This window comes from Plecotus auritus, assembly GCF_963455305.1.
Source record: "Plecotus auritus genome assembly, chromosome: 8".
NCBI lineage: Eukaryota > Metazoa > Chordata > Mammalia > Chiroptera > Vespertilionidae > Plecotus > Plecotus auritus.
In genome coordinates this window covers 78,736,548-78,760,143 of record NC_137782.1, presented here as the reverse complement: position 1 = coordinate 78,760,143, position 23,596 = coordinate 78,736,548, and the positions used below count along the sequence as shown (strand labels likewise).

The 23,596-nt window shown below is 39.9% G+C and overlaps 1 protein-coding gene across 4 annotated transcripts in view; it reads right to left on the bottom strand.

Annotated features, from left to right (window-relative positions):
- MACROD2 (mono-ADP ribosylhydrolase 2) overlaps positions 1-23,596 on the bottom strand; it is a 1,970,509-nt gene that overhangs the window by 140,563 nt on the left and 1,806,350 nt on the right. The window lies entirely within an intron of this gene.

Sequence of the window (23,596 nt, the reverse complement as noted above, 5' to 3'; positions counted from 1 at the left end):
GACTATCCACTACAAACTAACATTTTCTTTAAGCTTAAAATATATAATATATTTCTGTGAATTTATGTATAGAAAAACAAATGTTTCAAAGGCAAATAAAGGCATATTTTATAACTCATTGCTGGGAGGCTTTCCAAGTCTTTTTTTGTTTAGAAATTTTTTTTCAATAATAAATTTATATAAAGATACAGAAACAAAATATAAAACATGTAGTTAAAGTACAGAAAACAGAGACGCAGAAACTATCAGCATACATTACTGTGTCCTTTGTCTATCGGGAAGTGGAATCTCTCTCCCCTTTCCTTGAATCCGGACTGGTGCTGTAACTTGTTTAGTAGACCAATGGAAACGTGGAGGTGATATAGGTCCTCTGAGTGAAGGACACTGAGAACTAGTAGCATCTACTTTCTCCCTCTGGGAAGCCAGCTGTCATACTGTAAAGACACGCGGGCTAGCCTACCAAATAGAGAGAGTGAAGGGCCACATGGCAGAGCACCAAGGGGCCAGGCATGTGAGTGAAGCCTTTTTATACCCTCTAACCCAGCCCAACTGCCAGATGAATGCAGCTGAACGAAGGCCTCAGCCAAAGACACAAGGAGCAGAAGAATCACCCAGCTGAGCCCTTTTAAAATTCCTGACCTGCAACCAGGCCCAGATCACTTGACCTTGTTTTGAGTGCTTTGACCCACCATCTGCTATTGCTATCAACTCTTCATCCAGAGGCAAGAGGATGGTGAATTTTCCTCAGAGAAGAACTCAACCAGCAGAGCTAAAACAAGAGCCTCAGAGAAGCAATGGGAAACATTTCCACAAGCAGCTCTGGAAAATAACCTAGTGAAGAGAGTTGCAGATGGGAAAACATTCAGAATTGACCTGGATGAAAGAAAGTTTATAATAGAATGACAAAAGTAAATGAATAAGAAGAATGACAGTGGGGAAGAAATGCTATAATTGGTTATATGAGTATGGGTAGAATTACCTCTGCCTTGCACTGGGGAACAACTTAGGGGACACTGTCTAACTTTTAATATGAGGACTTGGGGCAACTCTGTAGCTACCTAAATCCAATGTTCTCCATTGGGTTTTTACAATGACCACATGCTGATCTGACATTTTCTCTCTGGCTCTCTGAGTGGGTCACGGCGTTGGCTTTTGCTCTGGGAAGGAAACAACCATCCCAGCTGCTCTTGCTCCCTTAATGAGGCAAGTTAGTGCAGGAGCACGTGTCAAAAACATAGGTCAGTATTTCCCCTCTTCCTCTCATCAAACAGGCTCAGAGTCAAACAGGAAAAATCTGCCAACTTATCTGTCTCACCCGAAGACAGACCTTTTAACACGAATTTCACCATAGGCTTGAAGTCTACAGTGACAGGTTGCCTTTAAAATTAGTCTACTTACCACATCTCATAAGGAGTGGGGGTAAAACACTTTCTTGTGAAGAGAAGAAGGGAAAGAGAACAATTAAGTCATAGGAAAGTGAGAAATTGGTTCCAGCAGTTCTAAATGCATGAAAAGTAAATTCATGGGCAGACCCCTGGTCAAAACAAACCAGTTTGGCTGTCTTCCTAGTCTACTGTTACTGAGTTTTCACCTTTATCCTCACATGCCATCCCATTCTCTCATGCAGCCACTGAGTGGCATGCTTTTGTTTTCCACTTTGAGTATTGGCCAAACAGTGTTCTGGTTATAGCATTTCTGCCTTTGGGCAGAAAACTCAAGAGCACTTTGCATGTTTATCACGGAGAACATGCATTCTGGAAGAATGCTGGATTTGTTATTGGAATCACATGCCCTCAAATGAAAAGGGTCAGGTATACTGCTTTCACCAATTTGCAAAGACATGCATCTGCAAATCCAGCAGGGGGACCCAGTGTAGAAGTCTTGCTTTCAAAACCCAGTTGATGCATTCTTGGGCAATTAGATTAGCATTCATTTCACTCCTTTAAAAGAACAGTTTGGCTGCCTTATAACTTTCCAACCATTTTAAATGCCTCAAATGGTTGAGTTCTTAGTGAAACAGTGAGCTTCTATTGGTAGGGGAAAAAAAAATCTCATTACACAGTTACCCATAAGGATTTTATAAGGACAAGCTTTTTTTTTTTTATCAGCCTTGTCTGTCTAGTTATCTTCATAGGAAGCACATAAACAATAAAGTTGAGTGGAGTGGGGAATCTAAATGTGTGGTTTTTAGGAGGGATTTACTAGTAAAAGGCGTATAATAATAGCCCTGGCTGGTTTGGCTCCGTGCATAGAGCGTCAGCCTGTGGACTGAAAGGTCCTGGGTTTGATTCTGGCCAAGGGCATATGCCTGGGTTGTGAGCTCGATCCCCAGTAGAGGGCATGCAGGAGGCAGCCATTCAATGATTCTCTCTCATCACTGATGTTTCTCTCTCTCTCCCTTCCTTTCTAAAATTAAAAAAAAAGCATATAATAAACATGAAGAAATACAGGAAAGTAACATACTATTTTGTTAGCTTAAAAAATGTCCTACAGGAGCTGAATTCTCTGTTAATACACCAAAAGGTGATTATTTACTTCAGAAGATAAATTTCCACAGCATTGATGTGTCATATGATGCTTTATTTTCCTATGCCCAAGACCACAGTGACCTGTGAGAATTCTCACTGTTTTAACCCATATATATTGAGCATATACTATATGCAAGATATTTTAGAAATTTTATAGAAATAAAAATGAGAGTCTCCTGCTGTAAAGTGAATTCATGTAAGTGGAATTCATTGGTTGGAAGATGATAAGTATGCAGTCCATGTGTCATTCTATATGGAAAAGTTTTACAAGGACAAAATCTCAATGCCATGGCCACAAATTACTTTCCTCATATCTGTAGTTCCTTTTGTGAACTGTGCGTGGGATGGAAGTAAATCAGAGCAAATCCATTCTTGCAGCTGTGGAAACAACCTGTTGCTTGCTGCCTGCTGGTGCACTGTTGCCATTTCTTACAAAACTCCTGAGATTTCTGGACATGGACAGAGCACAGGCCATTCAAACACTGTGGATTGCAAATTGGATTATAGACTCCAATTCTTCAGTCTCCTGTAATGTGTTTTATATACATCTCAGTGTCCTCCCACTGTAGCCAGAGAATACTTCCCACTCCATTGATGTTGGACTTGACCCCAAGTGACTTGATTTGACTAATGAAATATTAGTGGACATGATGTGAGCAGGGGGCTTAAATGTACTGCATAATTGAACTTGGTGCTTGTGCTTCTGACACTTGCTGTGATAAGAAATGCCCTTTAGCACTGGTTTAAAGAAGAGGAGAGATATTATGGTGCAGACTTCAACCCGAGCCACAGTTTGGTGTTAAGCCCAGGCAAATCACACCTTGAAAATGTACTGCCCAACAGAGCACTACCTACATCAAATGAGCCATAGCCAACCTGCACCACCTGCGATCATGAGAAAAGATATTTTTGTTGTAAGGCACTGCATTTTGGGGTGATTTGTCACACAGTATCATTGTAAAATAGCTGATTAATACAAACACTATAATATTATTTTTTCTCAAGTCAGGAGGGCTCAAAATTTTTTTTTAAATTAGCACTTTTTATTTATAAAAATTTAGTCTTTAATTTTGTATTTTGACAACCAGCTACATTTTCATCTGACATATTTTAAAACTCTCTAGAGGATACATGCTTGAAAAATAAATGTACCTTATGTAAGCGGGGCATGCTGTCAAAGAGGATGTACTGCCAACCGTGATGTTTATATTTTATTTAATAGAACTATGTAGGCAGCAAGATACTAGTTAATACTAGATAACATTTATTGAATATTAGTTATGTTCTACTCAGTGTCTACATACTTTTAAAAAATTATCAAATTTAATTCTGAGAACAACTCAATGAGGTTGACATTATTATTATTCACATTTCATGAATATGGAAACTGAAGTGCAGAGATGTTAAGTAATGTGCCTAAGGGCCCACAGCTAGCAAGTGCTGGCAGCTGGATTTCAACTCAACCAGCTGATGCCAGCACCCAATATTGCTTCCTTGGAAAAGTAAGTAATATTTGTGTCTGAGTAAGATATTTTCATTATTGGTCAGCAAAAATGTGGGAAAATAGTACTTAATATGAAAATAGCAGAAGAACAACACTATAGCCTCATATAGATTAACACAGAACACTGAGAACATGGAGAAATTAGCTCTTCTGACACTTAAACCAAGTACGTACAATGCTGTAACTTCAGACTTATTTCTTTAATGCTAAAGGTATTTTATTTGTGAATAATTTTAAACAAGAGAAAGTTAAAAGAAACTTTGTTTTCCTGAACCATTGAGAGCAAATTTGGGACATAATCACCCCCATCAGCCCTGAATACTTTAGTATATTTTTTACAAACAAGGACATTCTCTTCCATAACTATGGTGCAAACATAGTTGAACAATTATTGAACATTATTGAACAATTTTCAATAATAACTTTTATAGCAGTTGGGGATCACACACTGCATTTAGCTGTCATGTCTCTTTAGTCCTCTTTAATTTGAAACAGGCAAGCCTCCCCATTCCTGGCCAACTTCTGTGCTGGGTATTTTGCATCTCTTTCACCTTGTTCCCTTCAATGTGAACATTGACCTTGCTAAGCTCTACCTAATGGCTTTAGGAACAAGGAAAGGAAGGAAGAAAGGAGGGGAAGAAAGAGGGAAGGAAGAAAGAAAAGGAAGGGAGGGAGGAGGGAAGAAGGGAAAGGAGGAAGGAAAGAAGAAAAGAAGTGAAGGGATGGAAGGGAAGGAAGGAGGGACCAGGGAAGGTTAGTTTGAAACATTTTGTTCTGGAACTCATTAGCTGATTGAATTATTTTAATAGATTCATCTTCAGAAAGTAAGTTCCTGAGTTGGCTGCCTCATTATACTCATGCCTCACGTACCTCTTTAAGTGCAATTACCATGACATTGTAACAGTTATCTGAGTTGGACTTTTATCTACATTTTTAGAGATGAAGAAATCAAGGTTGCAGAGGGTCAAGTTCCCTGAAGTCCCACAATTAGTGGCAGAGCTGGGACTTAAACTCAGATCCAGATATGCCAAAGTCTGAGGTATCTCTTGCTTGCCTTGAAGGTTCCTGTGACCTCTTCTGATCCTGGAGAGCTAAATTGTAAATCCTTGGCTGAGAGAGATGCCCTCGCTGTTCCTGTGTTGTCCTCAGTACCCAGTACAGTCCTAAAATCCTTGGGGTCTCCACAAACACTTGTCACGGAACTGAGAAAGAAATGTCATTTTTCCCTAAGCAGTAATTATTATTATTATTATTATTATTATTATTATTATTATTATTATTTTGCTTGAAACATATTGTAGCTCTTGATGTAGAAAAAGCACCTGGTGTCTATTTAGCCTCTGGTTGAACCTCATTAAATGGTGGATTAGCTTTAAAATGTCACATCTCTTTGATCACACATAACGGCTCCTAAAAGTCAAATGTAGTGATGTTCAAGGAACACACAGAGTTCAAGTCCATCTGCTTTCACTACCCCTGGGCCAGCATCCATCCCTCTCTCCTGGGTTGTGATAATGACTCCAATCATGCTTTCCTCCTTCAGCTCTGTCCTCAAAGTCTATTCTCAACTGAGAAGCCACATTGTTTGTCTTGAAATGTTAGTCAGATCATACCATTTCCCTGCCAAATGCTCTGAAAAGCCCAAAGGCTTCAAGGCTCCATGTGCTGGAGACTTCTATTGTTTTCCTGCCCTGACCTTTTTCTAGTCTCCTCCCACTTACTCTGCTCCAGCTGCACTAGGCTCTGGTGCTATTCCTCCAGCACACTAGGTCTCTGTTCTCCTGGTCTTTCTCCCGCCCATACCCCTGCCTGGAGTGCTTTCCCCCAGGTCCTTCAAGTCTGGGCTCACCTGTCCCCTTTCCAATTAGATCTCCTCTCCCCATCCACACACACTCCATTCTCCTTATCCTAATCTACTTTTTATTTTTGTTCTTCCTCGCCCCAGTTATTATCACCTTCTATAGAATTCAGTGTTTATGTCTGTCTGTTCCCATTTGACTGTAAATGCATCCAAGGCAAGCATCTTTGTGTCATTACCTGATAGATGTCGCCTAAGTACTTAGAAGGGCCATATGATAGGAGTTCAATAAATATTTGTGAATTAATGAAATATGCTCTTCCCTTACTTGGCTTTACATGGCTACCTCACAAATTAATCAGGAAAAAAAGGAAAAATTATCTTCTAGTCAAGACTATTAGAAATATACTCATGGAATATAGGTTACTTATGAAATACAAGGTTCATATGATATGTGGGACAGACACAGAACCCAGGCTCTTGTTATGCTATACCAATCACCATTTTGTGTTCTTATTGGGCAATTAGGTAAAAGAAGGAATCCCTTCCCCAAGCTAGTGAAGGTTATCTGTGGAACTTGTTATAACATAGTTATACAGGCTAGAGAGACTGAGAACCTCTTAAGATGGTGGGGAATGGATAGTCAGTTGGCGGAAATGCTGAGCAGTGCTGTCCTGGTTGCCAGAACCAGTTCTACTCAGAATAAACTCAAATGGCATTACAAGCATACCCCGTTCACATAGAGAATATAAGACCTACAAGTTGATCTTCAATTATGGGGCAGAGAAGACTATCATCTTGGTCTTGTCTTTTTCTAGGAATGTCCCCAAACAGCATACTTGTCCAATAGTGAGAAGAGGAAATAATTGAACCTGATGTTTTCAAGAATATGTGTTTGTCAGGGGAGACCTAAGTGTGACGCATGTTGAGAAAAGAACACATATGAGAGAAGAACATGCAACTGTCCCAGATATTTCGTATGACCGTAGGGTAGAGTGCCAAATGTTCAATAAGGTACTCAACAAATACCTGCTGAAGGATTGAACTCGGCAGATTTCCACACTGAAGGTGTGACCCTGGGATACTAAAACTTGCTGTGGCATATCTTGGTATAAAAATAGCACAGGACAATATCCCAGAGAGCTATTTTAAATATCACACATATCCTCTTAATAGGTAACATATGGTTCTCCCATATGGCATGTTAATACAAGTACTTTTACTCTGCTACAGTTATTTTTAATCCAAGGATTTCCAAATAATTTACAAACACTGTTCATTAGCACAGTCATCCCTGGGGAAGGTGCAGAGCCTCACAGAGACAAAAAGCATCCTGCTTATAATCAATAACCGTTAAGGAATTACAATAATAAGAAATATATTAATATGGCATTTATTTTAACATTAAGGAATCAACCAATGGGAATCAAGCAACTTTCCCAAAGACTTTCAATGACTTCATGGTGTAAGTAGGGCTAGAAATCAACTTACGCCGATGCTTATGGCTATTCTACTAGTTGACCTATGTTAGTGAATTGACCATAGATTACACTATGTACACAGGTGTGTACATAACCTCATGTCTATACCATAAATGGGAAAATGATGGTGTGGTAGACTAGAATAAAGTTAGCATGATAGTATTATAGTGGGATTTCTTTGAGCTCTCTCAGTCTTAAACACAACAACTGTGCTTTGTCATTAACTTTAAGCCCTAAAATATCTCTTTCTCTGTATTGTCATTTATGTTTCTGAATTGAGATAACTGTTATGTCTACACATTTGTTTAAAACAGGCACACATTGTGCTCGATGCAGATGTTAAATCTGAACTAGCAAGAAGAAACATTGTTTTGCTTTTTTGTTGAAGAATAGAGAGTATATTAAAAAATGTCCTTTGAATAGAAGAATCATTCCAGAAATAAAATCAAAAGCTCTTTGGTATCTCTGTCATCAATTAATGTTTTCTGAGTACCTACAAAGTTCAATATTGTGGAGAGGGAATAAATTAGCCTATTCAGAAGACAAAAGGCCTTCCCTTCAGGAGTTGACAAAACGAAGATGGATGGAGTGGTTTCATGAGAGGCACGAGGTAAAATTGAGACTAAAGACAATTACACAGAGGAAAATATAAAATTTTATCTCATTTCTGTAAATCTGAATAAATGGTGGGCATTTGAGCTGAATTAAACGAAGAATATCTAAGTAAGTGCTTCAGTTATCCACTTTGCTTTATCCACAATGCTCTTTGGGAAATCGCTGGTTAAAGATGTACACGTAGGGAGTACAGGTGCCCTCAGGGAGGGGGTCATTCAATACATGAACATTTTAAGTTGCAAGAAGCCCCACATTATCATAGGAAGTAAAAACCTTAATCTTTGTGTTTCTATCCTGTATCCTCTTTGAAATAGTTGCTCCTTTAGTGTGGAGACATGCTAGTTTAAGTGGTGAAAATAAAAATTTTAAGATTCTGGTTTGGAAATTTGAAGTTTAGGATGAAAGCAATGTATGGGTTTTCCACAATTCATTATGAATGTTTTATAAAAATGTTCCCTTACTCAAATTATCACCCTATAGAGGATGAAAACTGACAAGCATTCCTAAGTGTACTACCGTGTTTCCCCAAAAATAAGACAGTGTCTTATATTAATTTTTGCCCCCAAAGACATGCTAGGTCTTATTTTCAGGGGATGTCTTATTTTTCCATGAAGAAGAATACGGTACACATTTATTGTTAAATGAAAATAAAGGAAATTTATTACCTGTATACGGTACGGTAGTACGGTAGTTGTCAACACAAACCAGACAAACTGTGAATCCTACAGTATCAAGAATTTACTCATTTATTCAATGACAATCATGTCATCATCTTCTGGAACATCATCATAACAATCCAATTCCTGAATTTCCTGGTGAATTTCTTGTGACTCCATTTCTTTCAGAATCAGTGGACCAAATCTCTCATGTTTAGCAATAGCACTGTCTTTAAATGAGTACTTCTTGTCAAGGTAGCCTGCTCGCAGTGCATTTGCAATGCAACTGTCAGTGATTTTCTCCCATGAATTCTTCACCCAAGTCACAACTTCTTGCAGTTTAGGTTTCACAAAGTTTCCACACTGATTTCTCTCCATTCTATTTTCAATGTAGTCATTAATTTCCATGCGCAAATTGTCTTTGAATGGCTTGTTTATTGCAATATCCAGAGTCTGGAGATAGGCCGTCATTCCTGCGGGAATCATTATCTGATCTATTTTTCTTTCGTGAAGAAATGTCTTCATGTCTTTAGCACGATGAGTGCTGGCTGCATCCCAGACTAGCAGACCTCTTTGGCTCCCTCGCATAACAAGCGGCAGCATTAAATCGACCCACTTCCTTATAACTGCTTGTGTGGCCCAGGCTTTTTCAGTTTCAAGAATAAAAATGCCCAAAACACATTCAATCTTTTCCGTCTTGCCCTTAGAAATGATTAAAGGTGGGATTTTAGTGCCATCCAGACGAATTGCCAAAATACAGGAAACACGTGCACTTTCGTAAGCAGTGGAGGGAATGTACGCTAAGGAGGCACCCCGCTGTTCAATTGTTGTTTGAGATGATTGGCCCATAAACACTGCAGTTTCATCCATAGCAATCATGTTGGAAAGATTGTATTTAGAGAAGTCAGCATCATCAATAAAGGACTTGAATGCAAGTGCTCGCTTAATAACTTGAGTATCTTCCAACCTAAACAATGTTGTAGATCTTCTTAAAGACAGTTCACTTCACTGAAGGAAATTATCCAGCCAGTGTTGTGATGCTTTGAAGTCTTCGGGGGCTATGTCAAACTGTGGTGCCATTGCAAGGGCAAATTCTTGAATGTGAGCCCTATTCACAACCAAAGCCTTTGCTCTCCTGTCAACAACCCATTCACAGATCAGGTCTTCCAGCTCGGAAAATAATGGTTGCCGACCTGATCCACACTTTCGCTTTTTAGCATTTCCCTTGTCCACTTTTTCAATGAAGTTACCATACTCTGCTCGCCATTTTCAGACCAATCGGATACTCAACATCTTCTCTTTGCAGAAAGCAGTAAGATTTTGGCCGCAAGAGTCTTCCACGATTCCTTTCTTGTACTCCACGGAGTAGCTTTTTCTTTTTGCGCTCATTTCTAGGGGTAAAAAAAAAGGAATTGGGGTATCAAGGTGGGGGGAGGGGGATCACTCAAAATGACACGGGGGGATTAGAGGGGGGAATCAAAATGGCACAGGAGAATCAGAGGGAGGATTACCATTTTAGTAACCCCTTTTGATCCTCCTGTGTCATTTTGATTGCCCCCTCTGATCCTCCTGTGTCATTTTAAGTGATCCCCCTCCCCCCACCCCTGTGCCACTGAACACCTTCACCAGACATCCCCCCTACCCCTTTATCAGACATTTACCCCCTGGGGCCTGCCTGGGGACTGTCACTGGGCTTGCTGGGGCCTGGATCTGGGCTGGAGCAGGGTCTGCCACTGACTGAGAACCTTCAGTCATCATGAAGGTGGCCGCGAGCATCAGGTAGTGTCACCAGAGACAGACCAGCACTCACCACCTTCGCCGTGTCCCATCTGCTCTAATCCTCCTGTTCTTCTACATGCATCTGCGAAAGTCTCCTCCTCTGTCCCGCCCCACGCTCACCACTCACTCCGACCTCCGCTCAGCCTCCACACAGCAGTGACGTCAGGACTCCGCATGACGTCACTGATTGCTAGATGCCAGTCGGAGCGGCCCTAGCAACCAGTTTACGGTAAATTAATTTTCATTCTGAGACAGAGCCTGGGCCTTATTTTCGGGGGATGCCTTATATTTCACTCAGAAGGAAACCTTTAAGTAGGTCTTATTTTCGGAGGATGTTTTATTTTCCGGAAAACACGGTATCAACTATAAAAACAACAGTGCTTTCTATTAGTCTTTTATCTACCTTTTAAAAATGCAGAAATCTAGTAATGATTTTGTTTAACCAAATGTTTACTTAATAGCTATTTGACATTGTACCAGAATAAATTTCAATGTATTATTCCATTTATTTCTCGTGAAAATAATTCACAAGGGCAGAAACCACACACCTTTGAGCAGAGAGAGCATGTTTTATTCATGTGAAAATTTAGTTCTGGGAAACTGCCTTCCCTGGGACCCAGTGCTTTCTGTCTGGAAGAATCTGGAGCAGTGGTTCTTAGACTTCTCAGTGCATCAGCTCCCTTGGGGGAAAGGTTATGTTAAAATACAGAACTGGGTTCTGGTTCAACAAAGCTGGAAGAAGCCCGAGCATCTGCATCTCTAACAAATTCCCAGGTGATGCTGCTGCTGTGGTCTGGGCACCACACTCTGAGAATCACTGGCCCAGGATCTGGAGTATTGAGTGGTAAGAACAGAAAGTATCATATGATTTATTTTTATTCATTAAATATAGCTACCAATAGTCCATTCTTAGCTTCATCAATATTGTTGTTCATTTTCCAACTTCTTCTGACTCTGTAGCCCCTAGTTGAGTCCTCCCTTAAGATTACAGTACTATTTCTTAATAGAAAGAAGAAATGTTAGACTTTTCATGAAATAAATCTATAAAATGTACCTTTTCAATTTCACTGAAACTATATTAAGCCACCTTATCTTAAAAATGAATGCATCGGTGAAGAAAACGTTGGGAAGGTTTCTTTTGTTTTAGATGTGTGTGGGTTCTATACAGAGAGGAACAAAGGTGGGAGCCTGCCCTGCCTAAAGCTTACTGAGGAGACAGTGAGTGACCATAACCCGGGTTAAATACAACAAACCCTGTGCTGGCAGAAGCAGGGAGGGCTGCGGGGGATCTTCGAGGAAGCAACCAAATTCAGTCCAGAGGGTTCAGGGTAATCTTTCAGTTAAGACCTTGTCATTGATTAGGTATTTATTGAGCAACCAGTGTCTATCAGTCTCTGTTGTTTAGCACTGCACTGCACAGTGTGATAGCAGCCAGCCCCATGTGGCTGTTGGGCACTTGAAATTCAGTACTTCCAAACTGAGATGTTTGGTAAATGTCAAATACACATCAGATTGTGAAGACAGCACAAAACAGTGAAAAGTTCTTATTAACAATTTTTATATTGATTCTATGTCAAAATGACAGTACTTTGGCTATCCTGGGTTAAGTAAAATATTGAGTTAAAATGAATGTAACCTGTTTTTCTTACTATTTTTAACATTGTTCTTAAAACAGTAAAAATTACAAATGCATTTGTGACTCACGTTTCATTTCTATTGAATGGCTCTGCTCTAGAGATAACTAGTGAGGGAAGGGACTCTCAGCCCAGTGGAGCTGATAGATATTGTAGCCGGAGCCCACAAATCCCTACCATTGTCCTTTGATACTCACCTCTGATTTCTCTGCACTGCGGTGGCTTCTGCTCATAAACACCTGTGACACTCTGCCTTAGGATTTATTCTAGTCTCTATAGGATGCTTGTCCTGAGCAGCCAATCAGGAAGCAGCCCTCAACCAATGATGTACAGGAGTAGGTGCATTAATATCCTGCTTTTGTGCCCTTGAGAGGGACAACTCTGAGGCATATCCCACATCATCTCCCAGAGTTCTCCTTCAGGACCCAGTCCAAGCTGTCCACAGGGCAATCTGTACCTGTATTTGTTTCCTTCCTTTCCTGGTCTTACTCCCTTCCCTCCCTCCTGGTACTTCCTGGGATCAATCCTTAAATCAGCGGCTTGCCCTTGAATCCTTGACTTAGGGGCTACATCTGCGGGACCAACTTAAGCCATTTAAAACCAAATAATTTCACAATCATATTATCCCCAGTCTTGATACTAATGGAGAGAAGTACAGGTTGCCAAGGTCATCAAGGGGCCTTCCCCATGGAAAGGACATTTGAACTGAAGAATAAGGCATTTACTACACAAAATTAATCAGTACAAATTAATAATGTAGAAAAGGGAGACATGGATGCGTGTTACTGGTAGAGTGAAGAACATGTCCAAAGGTCCCTATGTGAGAAAGATGATGGTATCTTTAAAGACAGGGGGGTGGCCAATGAAATGGAGTGTAGATGGTGAGTGCCACGAGGTGGAGCTAAATAAGAAATATCCAGAGAAAGGGAGTAGGATGAATTGAGGGAAGAGGGACTATTCCACAGGTTGGGAAACAAGACCCAGGTGAAAGTGAGCATTATGTTTGGGGAGTCTCTGTGATTAAGCACTGCTGGAGTCCTGACAGCAAAGGGAGTGGAGCTAGGAGATAAGCCAGATAAAGAACAAGTGGTATTACAAAGGGTTTTGTACCTTTTGGTAAGAAGGGAGACACTTCCATGAAGGCACTGGGGAGCCATGGAAGAGTTCTCTCACACATGGATGCTTTGTGGAGTATAAACTCGGCAGGATGGGTGCAGGATGGGCAGAGATAAGTGACCCATGTGATTAAAATACTTCAGACAAGAGATACAAGGGAAGTCTGAGATAAAGATGGCAAGTGAAGAAAGGAGAACTGGATGGATTGAGGAGATATTCAAGGAGTAAAATCAACTTGCTTTGGTGAGTGGTTGGATGGATGTGTGCAGGATGTGGAGTGATGCCAGTTTCTATTGCAAAAGCTCTGAATTTTCCCATTTAACACCCATCACAACTTCATAGTGCAGGTATGACAACTATTCCACTTTATAGGTGAAGAAGTAATGTCCAGATAGTTTAAATAACTCTTCCAAAGGTCCCAGAGCTAGTAGAGAGTAGAAACAATTTGAGCCTCAGTCATCTACCTCCAAAGTAATATTTTTTAATCACCATGGTATAATTCTACCTAGAATTATAGAAACATGCAGCCTAGGAAAACTGGAAGTTTGGGAGCGATTACCAAACCTGGGGACATAGGGGAAATGTTGGTTTAAGGCACCCAGTAGAGATATACAGTAGATACATTTCAATGCATAGGAAGAGAAGCAAGTAGATGGAGAGGAAAAATAGCCCAGTAGAAATCCTTCCAAAATAATATCTAATGGTGGAGGGTGAGTGGGTGGAAAGACACCAAAAAACTTGTATGCATATATGCATAACCCATGGACATAGACAATAGGGTGCTGAAGGCCTGGGGTAGGTGATGGGGTGGGCTAGAAGGGGTCAATGGAGGAAGAAGGGAACATATGTAATACTTTCAATAATAAAGATTTAATTAAAATAAATATATATATAAAATGCATTTCACTTTCAAAATTGAAAACAAATCTAGAAATTTGTATGAGATTTTTTAAAAAGTGTGCTAATAATGATACTTAAAAAAAAAGTTATGTGCTCAGTGGGTTTTGCTCAGTGGATAGAGCAGCTCAGTAGATAGAGCATTGGCCTGTGGACTAAATGATCCCAGGTTCAATTCTGGTCAAGGGCACATGCCTGAGTTGCAGTCTGGATCCCCAATAGGGGGTGTGCAGGAGGCAGCCAATCAATGATTCTCTTTCATCATTGATGTTTCTATCTCTCCCTCTCCCTTCCTCTCTGAAATCAATATATATATATATATATATATATATATATATATATATATATATATATAATAGTTATGTTATTTACTAAAATTTTGACTTAGCTTTCTTTTCTTTTCTTTTGTGACCTTCTCTGGGTTGTATGTTTTGACTGATGGTCTGAAATAGTTGCTTCCAATATCTGTTCTCTGTCACAAATAAGAAAATATACTACTGTAAGCTTTCTTGGCCAGCCTAAGCAAAAGGAGAACTCTAGCCTCCTTTATCCCATTTCTGCATATATCCTGTGATTTCCAAACCCATTGTATTTCCGCCTTCTCCTACATGTGTTTAATATCTATGTGATTTCTTTCCCATCAGATTTCTTTCCCATCAAGCTGTGTTTTAATAAGACATTGGCTATCATTTTCAATTTAGTGTAAATTACTTTTATTTAATTATTAACCCATCACCTCTCCCAAGACTACTGTAACACTCTAATTATCCAGTATCCGTACTTATAACACTAGTTCTATAATTATATACTGAGCATCAAGACTCCCTGGTATTGCATTTAAATACTCCCAAGTTTCTATTAGGCATATTTAAAAAAAGTTGTTGAGATCATACTTCCCTTTAAAAAAAAATATATATATATATATATATATATATATATATATATATATAATACACACACACACATATATATCCTATATAATAAAGAGGTAATATGCAAATTGACCCTCACACCTAACACCATCACAAGATGGCGGCGTGCACAGCAGGGGCAGAGCAGCAGGGGCGGGGCCAGCAGCCACTCCACAAGGTTTCCACCGCAGCTTCTGCTGGGGTTTCTGCAGCCCCCCGTGCACCATGGGGGCGGGGCCCGGTGGCCGCTGATTGCAGCCTGGAGGCGGGGCATCAGGGTGGCACTCCAGGACTCTGGGACTGAAGGCAGTTCCATGGCACGTGGGGGGGGGGGTCCGGGTCTCTAGTATATATATATATATATATATATATATATATATAGTATCTATCTTTCCTCTCTGCCAGTGCAATACCTGCAAGCAATGGATCATCTCTTTTAGATGATAATCACATTCTTAATAACCACCTGAAACAATTAGTCATCAGACGAAAGGACTAGGGAAATATTGCCTAAGGTGGCTGATGTTATTTTAGACAAATCAATGTAAGTATCAGAAGCCACATCAAAAGACAAATAGGAACATCTGTTTCTTCTCTCTTGGTGGCAGAGTAGGCCACAGACAATTAAGTATTGGCAGTATGTACAATGCTATAGACATAAAGCACCACGTGAATTCCTAGCTGTACAGTATTTTGGCATGTGCTTTGTGCTTTCTGCCAAATTGGTCAATTTGAAGAAGTCAGCCCTTATCTAATGCACTCTTTTAGAAAACTCTAAAGGAATTCCAGCTGTCTCCTCTTCACATGTTTATTTTTATCAAACATAGAAATGGAAGTCAGTCTGCCTAGTGGACATTGACGACATTGGCCTATCTCCTCTCCTGGTTCTAGGGACAGTCATTTGGTATGTAGAGCCCTTCCCACTTAAACTAGTGAAGCCCCATGATGAGGCAGTGAATTCAGCAGAGGGCAATAGACAGAAACAGCCCAATGGTGGAGGGATGAGGGAGCACAAGCAATAGGGAAGACCACAGGAGAATACTCGTACCATTATAGCGTGAGAAAGGTTTTCAGGACTGTCTATCTTCTTGGCAGTTTGCTTATGGGAATAAATTACTCTGTCTCCCCTAGTTCTCATTACAAATGTCAGATGATCCCAGACATGGTGGGACCAATTTCTCTGTTTCACCCCAGAAGATCTATAGTTCTAGAATGTCAAAATGGCCTTGAGTTTTTTATATTTATGCTGTGAATATTTTCTTCAGAAAACCCCGAAATAGCAGCATTGTAATGAATGCTGCCTTGTGACTACAAACGTCAATAAAAAACATGTCAGGTTAGAGAAAACATGTTTCTGATCACATGGCAATGTTTGGACAAATAATCAAATATGTGCTATACCTCTTGAACCATTCAAATGAGTGGCAAGTGAATAATTTCCTCAACAACCACCTATTAAATTTATGAATGGAATAATTTACAAGAACAAATAATTGCAGGAAGAAACATTATGTATTCAAAATGAAAGATGGTCCTGCAAAGTCTGTCATACTAAACCTAATTAAAATATGATTTTGGTCAGTTTTAATGACACTAATAATGAGTTCTACTAGTACAAGTAAGTTTAATAGGGTTCAACAAAGATTTAAACCTTCAGTTGTTATGATTAAAAAGCAAAAATATATACCAGATTTATTACCCCTTTTTAAATAACTTATTTTATCCATAGTCCAAACTCCCCACTTATTGCAAGAGCTTGCCATTTTTTCATGTAGCACTTTGAGGTAGCAATTTTGTAGTTTGGGCAGAGTAGCAAAATAAGAAACCAGCACTACTTATCTGGGATATCTGAAACATTAAATATGAACAGCTTTTAATTCCTCTCTTCAGTTTTCATTTAGCCTCGTCTTGAATAAATTCATTAATCACGTACATATTAACATATTATCTTTCATTGACTTGTAAGCTAAATAATATATTTGTATTAATGCTCTGGTAAAATGAAAATGTAGATATTTTAAAAGAATTCCATCTGAGGATTTTGATTCCTGTTGCTGATGAAGACATAGGATGCTTGTGTGTGTGTGTGTGTGTGTGTGTGTGTGTGCATTCACTGTTGTTCGTGAAGCATGCTGATATTAGAGAAGGCAGTGCAAACAGAAAAAGTCATGGTATAAGAGGGGATTATTTTTCCCCATTAAAAGCCAAATCTGACATAAATTCCCTAAACATCACCACTGTCTTAGAAAGCCTTTCTGGTGCCAATATTTAGTGAGCAGTGAGGAATACTTACCGGCAGTCCTTACATTCTTCACTCTGCTTGTTGGAGAAGGTTATTGTTATTCATGTGATGGATAGAAATGCAAAATGAGTTCTCTGAGAGACCATAACCCTGCAGGTCCATAATTCTTCTCTGACAGTACCACATTAGTCATTTTAGTGACTTAATTTTTGAACCTGTTTCTGTCTCCCTGAAGGAATGAGAGAAATCCTATGCAAAATGCATCCAACCAGAAAAAATAAAGGAATCTTTATTTACCTCAAGTGAGAGAAATTAGAGACCTGGGAAGGAGACTCTGTTTATCATGCCTGGGTGATATGGAGAAGCACTTCTAAGTATTTCCCAATGACACAATGAGCATCTTTCTATGATTATTACAGAGGAGAGGTCAGCAAATTCCAGGCCGCAGCCCTGCTTTTGTACACCCTCCCTGTAGGAATGGTTTTTACATTTTTAAAGGGTTGTAATAAAAACAAAGAAAAAATATGTGACAGAGGCTATATGTGGCCTGTGGAGCCAAAAATATTTCCCTTCTGGGCCTTTACAGACCTGTGCCGATTTCTCTTTTAGGGCAACCTGATGAAATAGCGGGAGATGACAGCCTACAAGACCATACATCTGAATGCCTTGTGGAGGGGCAGTTATCCTTGTGGTTTAGAGATTAGCTTGACCCACTATTAAGATAACCTTCAACCACCTCCTGTCCACCAATGACATCCCTTTCTTCAAGGCAGCAGAGTCCTGACTCTGACATGTGTTCACTTATTTCAAGACTTCAGATGGTATTGAAAAGGATTTTGGTCTTCAACATGAGCTTAAATCAAAAGAGGATTTAATATTTGAGGGGAGGGGCAAAGAATACAAGGGCAGAGGCACAGTCAAAATGGAAGAAAGTCTTAGAATAGAAAACTAGATAATGGAATTAGGGTTGTTTTAAAATATGCCCACAAAATCTTAGATACTCCTCCCTTTAAGAGGTGGGGCTTAATTTGCCTCCCCTGAGTGGGTACTGGGCTTAGGGACTTGCTTCTAATTAATAGAATTTGGCAGAGATGATGTTATGTGATATGTTATGGCCGAGGTGATGATATGTCACTTTGAGATTAGGTTATCAAAGGTTGCCGCTTCTGTCCTGAATGTGCTCTCATTCTCTTGGTCCCTTGCTCTGGAGGAAGCCAGCTGCCATGTCAGGAAGACCCAGATCTGCCTACAGAGAGGCCCACATGGTAAACAACTGAGTTCTCTGGTCAACAGGCAGCAAGAAAGTTCCCAGAGCCAGCCTCCCTCAAGAGACAGTGTGTGGGGAGGGCATGGGGAGTACATGGAGACAATGAGCTAAGTAGACTCTACAAATATTAGGCTTATCCTGCCTTCAAGCAGATATGAAGTTGAGTCAATTCTCATGTATTTGTTTTTTTTTTTTCTTTTTGCAGTCTGCTTTTATCTGCATAGATTGCAGCTTTTCATGATCCAGCGCATTCTATCAAATCCTTCATATTGTGTGGAAACTGATTTTTTAGTTTCTAAGTTCAGAACAGTGTGCTGTTGTTGTTTTTTTTCAACAAATCCCAATATTGCCTACAGAGAGTGATTCTCTAGCAATTAAAGGCATTCACTTCAGCACTCTACTTTCTCTATGTCTCCCCTCCACACTTACCTCCTTTTTCTGCTACTTGATCAGTCCTTCTTCTACCCATGTTTCCCTGCCCTGTGCACTTCAGGATATTACTGGCAGCAGACAAGCTGCCTCCCTCCCACCCTTTAGCTCAAAGAGCCATGGAGTTAAAATGTCATTCCTCCTGATCTGGTCCAGTCCTCTCATGGGTACAAAGGGGAAACTGAAATTGATGTAAGAAGATCCCCTTTGACATTTGGCATTAAAATGGTAAAGGTTGGTTTGGTCACGATGGTTTTCCACATACTGAGCACATACTATTGTGATACAATGAGAACTATATATTCAGTCTTTGACCTCAGTTCTTGGCATAGAGCTCTTAAAACCCCTGTAATTTTCTAAGTAATAGAAGTGATAGGAGCATCTTTTGTTATACATAATAAGCATTTTAAAACCATAATTGAGTTTATGCTGATGGGCGACTTTTGATGGACTCCAAAACAGCTTCAGGATGGAGGATGGTTGCCAGAGCACTCAACCATGTTATTAGAGGGTTGGTACTTTCAGGCCCAGCCCTGACCTCTGGGGATAACAAAGGGGCTGGAGATTGAGTTTAATCACTAATGACCAATAATCTAATCAACATCTGTTTAAGGGAATCTTCATAAACTCCCTAAATAACAGGGTTTGAAGACCTTGTAGGTTGGTAAACACTTCCATGTGCTAGCAAGTATTACTCCAACTCCAAAGAAGCTCCTGCTTTTGAGACCTTCTGGACCCTATGTACATCTTCATTGGCTGGTCATTTGCCTCCTTTATAATAGCCTTTATAATAAACTGTTAAAAGTAGGTAAACTGTTTTCCCTGAGTTATGTGAGCTGTTCTAGAAAATTATAAAAATCCAGGAGAGGGGTGGTATGAGGACCCCCTTACTTTACAGCCAGTCAGTCAAAAGTATGGGTGGCCTGAACTTACAGCTGGCATCTGAAGTGGAAGTAGTCTTGTGGGACCAAGCCCTTAACCTGTGGGGTTCGATACTAACTCTGGGTAGAACAAAGGGGCTGGAAATTGACCCTTTGTTCTACCCAACCCTGGGTAGTTGGTGTCAGAACTAAATTATAGGACACTCAGTTGGTGAAGTTGGAGTTGGAGAGTTGCTGGTGTGAGGAAAAAACCCACACATTTGGTGACAGAAGTGTTGTGAGTAGGAAGAGATCCTAGTAGTAGTAATACTAGGTACTGTGCTAAATGCTTTCTCTATACGCGCTGTATCAATCCTCACTCAACATCTTTGCTCTATCTTTTTAGATAAGGCAATTGAGGCTTCCAAGTAAGTGTGTACCCAAATTCCCACTGAGCAAGTGAGAATTTAGACTCAGTCTGACTATCTTAAAATGATGTCCGTAACCTGATTCCCACCTCCTTGGCAGCATTCATAAAGCACCCTAACAAAGTCATCGCTGGTTAGCCTTGGCCAGAAATGATCTTCACCTCCCAAAGTTCTTTGTTAATAAGGAAAACAGAAATGGCTCTGGGGTTAGATTTAGCTGTTGTCAACCACAGCTCTAACATTCTGGGGGCTATTCTCTGCCCAGGAAAAGAAAGATTTCAAAACCTAAATTGTACACAAGGCAGGCAATCCTAGGAAAGGAAAGGGATTAATAGGCTTCCTGTAACTGTAACTACCACATTCTGCTTTCAGTAGCAATGCTTTATTACCATGTTCACTGCTCTCTTAGTCCCTAAAGAACTCTTTCAACAATGATTTATCTTAATTTAACATTCCCCCCCTCCCCGCCGCCCAGGGAAGCAAGCAGTACACTTCATTCAAGAGAAATGATTTGTAGTTCTGGTAAATTCCCTTTGTTTGTTCACTTATTCATTTGTTCATTCATTTGGCCACCTAAAATATTTACTGAGTGCCAGGTATTAAAAATGCCACTTCTCTAAAATACTATAAGCCCTTCCACTTTTAGAGGTAAGTGTATGTGAGACTTTATGACTGCATTTGTGCGCAGTATATTTTTTATAACACACTGTCTGCTTTGACCAGAGTGGAAGTTTCATAGTAAAAGTCTGTTACCTTGGAGATGAAAAAGTGGCCAACCGCCAGTAATAATTGACAGTTTTTCAACATCAAGAGCAAAGAGTGTTCTATAAACTAGAAAAGACACAAACAGACAAGTGCATTCCAAACTTATGTATGTTGTAATTTTCAGGAAGCTGGCTTTTTATTTTTTTTTTCTTGGCTGAAACTTCACTGTTAGCTCATAAGGGTTTATGATTCTTTTTGCTGGAACCTGTTGAAGAAATAATGGCAGACTTACTCAAGGGATAGCAACAGATAGATGGCCTGGAGTCTTTATACTCAGAGGAAAACAAAATTATAAATCTCTTTAGGGGAAGAATACCAATGGCAGGGAAAACATAATTTATCCATAGTTTTCTGTTATACTGGCAAAACTTCCTTGGCCTGGATGTGACTTAGGTAGACCGAGTCACTTTTCAATTCTGCACTCAGGCTATTTTAAAAGGCATTGTGGCCCTAACCGGTTTGGCTCAGTGGATAGAGTGTCGCCCTGCGGACTGAGAGGTCCCAGGTTCGATTCTGGTCAAGGGCATGTACCTTGGTTGCGGGCACATCCCCAGTAGGGGGTGTGCAGGAGGCAGCTGATCAATGTTTCTCTCTCATTGATGTTTCTAACTCTCTATCCCTCTCCCTTCCTCTCTGTAAAAAATCAATAAAATATATTAAAAAATATTTTAAAAAGGCATTGTGTTTTTGGGATTTTCTTCCTATGCAGGAGAAAAAAATGTATATTTATCACCTAGAAGAAGTAATAATAATAACAATGATAATAATGTAATAAAAATAATCACGATAATGCCTATAATTTTTTTGAGTGCCTAGTATATATTTACATGTCAGACTTTAGGCGTGTTCTTTTATATATTTTACTTCTAATGCTTGCCCAAATCTGGAAAGTAAGAGTTACTAGTTCTACTTTACGGAGGAGAAAACTGAGTCTGAGAGGGACTTAAGGAAGTCTACATGTAGGCCAGGAAGTGGCAGGACTGGGATTCAAACCTGGATCTGGCTGCCACTGTCACCTGTGCCCTTTCTGCCAGGATACACTGCACAGTGCCCCTCCTACTGGCTTTGGACCAGGAAAACTTTCCCAACTTATTGTATTAAAGTACTCATGTCAAATAATTAAATTTTAGGAAGAATTCGGTTCGAATTAGAATCTAATTAAATCTTCAGACATACATTTATTGTGACATCATCACAATCTTTTGTTTCAGAACTTTGTTTGCAATCCCTGTCTCAATAAGCATCCTCTTTGCATACCAGTAACCTTCTCTGAAGGCAGCTTTTGGTATTTGAGAGATGCGATGCTTTAATTGTATTTCCAAGATGACTAACTTCTGTTGTCAAAGAACTAGGCTACTTCGAAACTGTCCTTATCAAACTTTGTACTTGGATATCTAACACTGTATACAGTTATCAATGAATAAACTGAAAAATAAAAACTTCAGGATTCAGCCTCCTAAGATCAAATCAGATCTTAAACCCGTAACTTGCTTTTCACAATGTTTCTAAGACTGCTTTTTCTAAAATGCACCCTGCTCTGGCCAGTGTGGCTCAGTTGGTTAGAGCATCATCCTGTGCACTGAAGGGCTGTGGGTTTGACTCCCAGTTTGGGCACATACTCAGGTTGTGGGTTTGATTCCCAGTTGGGGCATGTGCAGAAGGCAACCAAGATGTTTCTCTCTCACATTGATGTTTTTCTCTCTCTCTCTCTCTCTCTCTCTCTCTCTCTCCCCCCCCCCCCTTCCTCTCTCTCTAGAATCAATGAAGAACATGTCCTCAGGTGAGGATAAACAACTTATAATAAAAACATGTAATAAAATTCATCCTGAGGAAACCGTAACCTGGACAAACAACACTGAAGGACACTAGTTATCAAAACATGGAGCTGGTAAAGTAAGACTAGAAAGCTAAGCAGATGATGAGGTCCAACTTTCCCTAATTTAAAGAGAGGTAGATAAGGAAATAGGCAGCAGTTGAACACCAAGAGGAAAGCAATTCCCTGTGGCTGCCAATACATACACACCAGGTTTCCAAAGACAAGCTTAACACCCACAAGCCAAAGGATTTTCCAGTGTAAACAGAAGCTCAAATTTCACCTTTGCCTGGGGCTGCCATTTAAAATGAAGCCACCCATAAGCACAACTTTTGTCATTCTTTGACCCACTGTCAAACAACCTTGAAATGTTGAATGACATTTTTAAAAGTGAACACACAAATTTTAAAAGTCTAAGTCTAATTCCAGACTGCCTTCCAATGCACACTCTTAGACTAACAGTACTGTTTACTTTCTCTAAGTCTCATTCTTATTAGTTACAGGATCTCTTTCCACAAGCCTGTTTCCTATGGGCACATTCCAGCCACCACTGACAGTCACAACATGCCTTTCTATTTTATGCCTTTAATTCCTCCTCTGATGTTTTATCAATTCTCCCAGCACATTGATTTTGAAATTGAGAGTCCTTATGACTGATTCAGTTCTAGCTCCAAAAGTCTATAAATGTGTATGTATATATACTCTCAAAGACCTAGCCTTCTCTCTGCCCCCCATAATAAACAACCCCAGAGGCAGTATAAGACAGTAGCCTCACCTCTGGCAGGCTAAAGACAACATCTTGACCTAAGTTATGTTTCAGCTCCTGAGCCGTAAGTTGGAACAACCCCCTGCTCCTTTCCCATGAAACCAGAC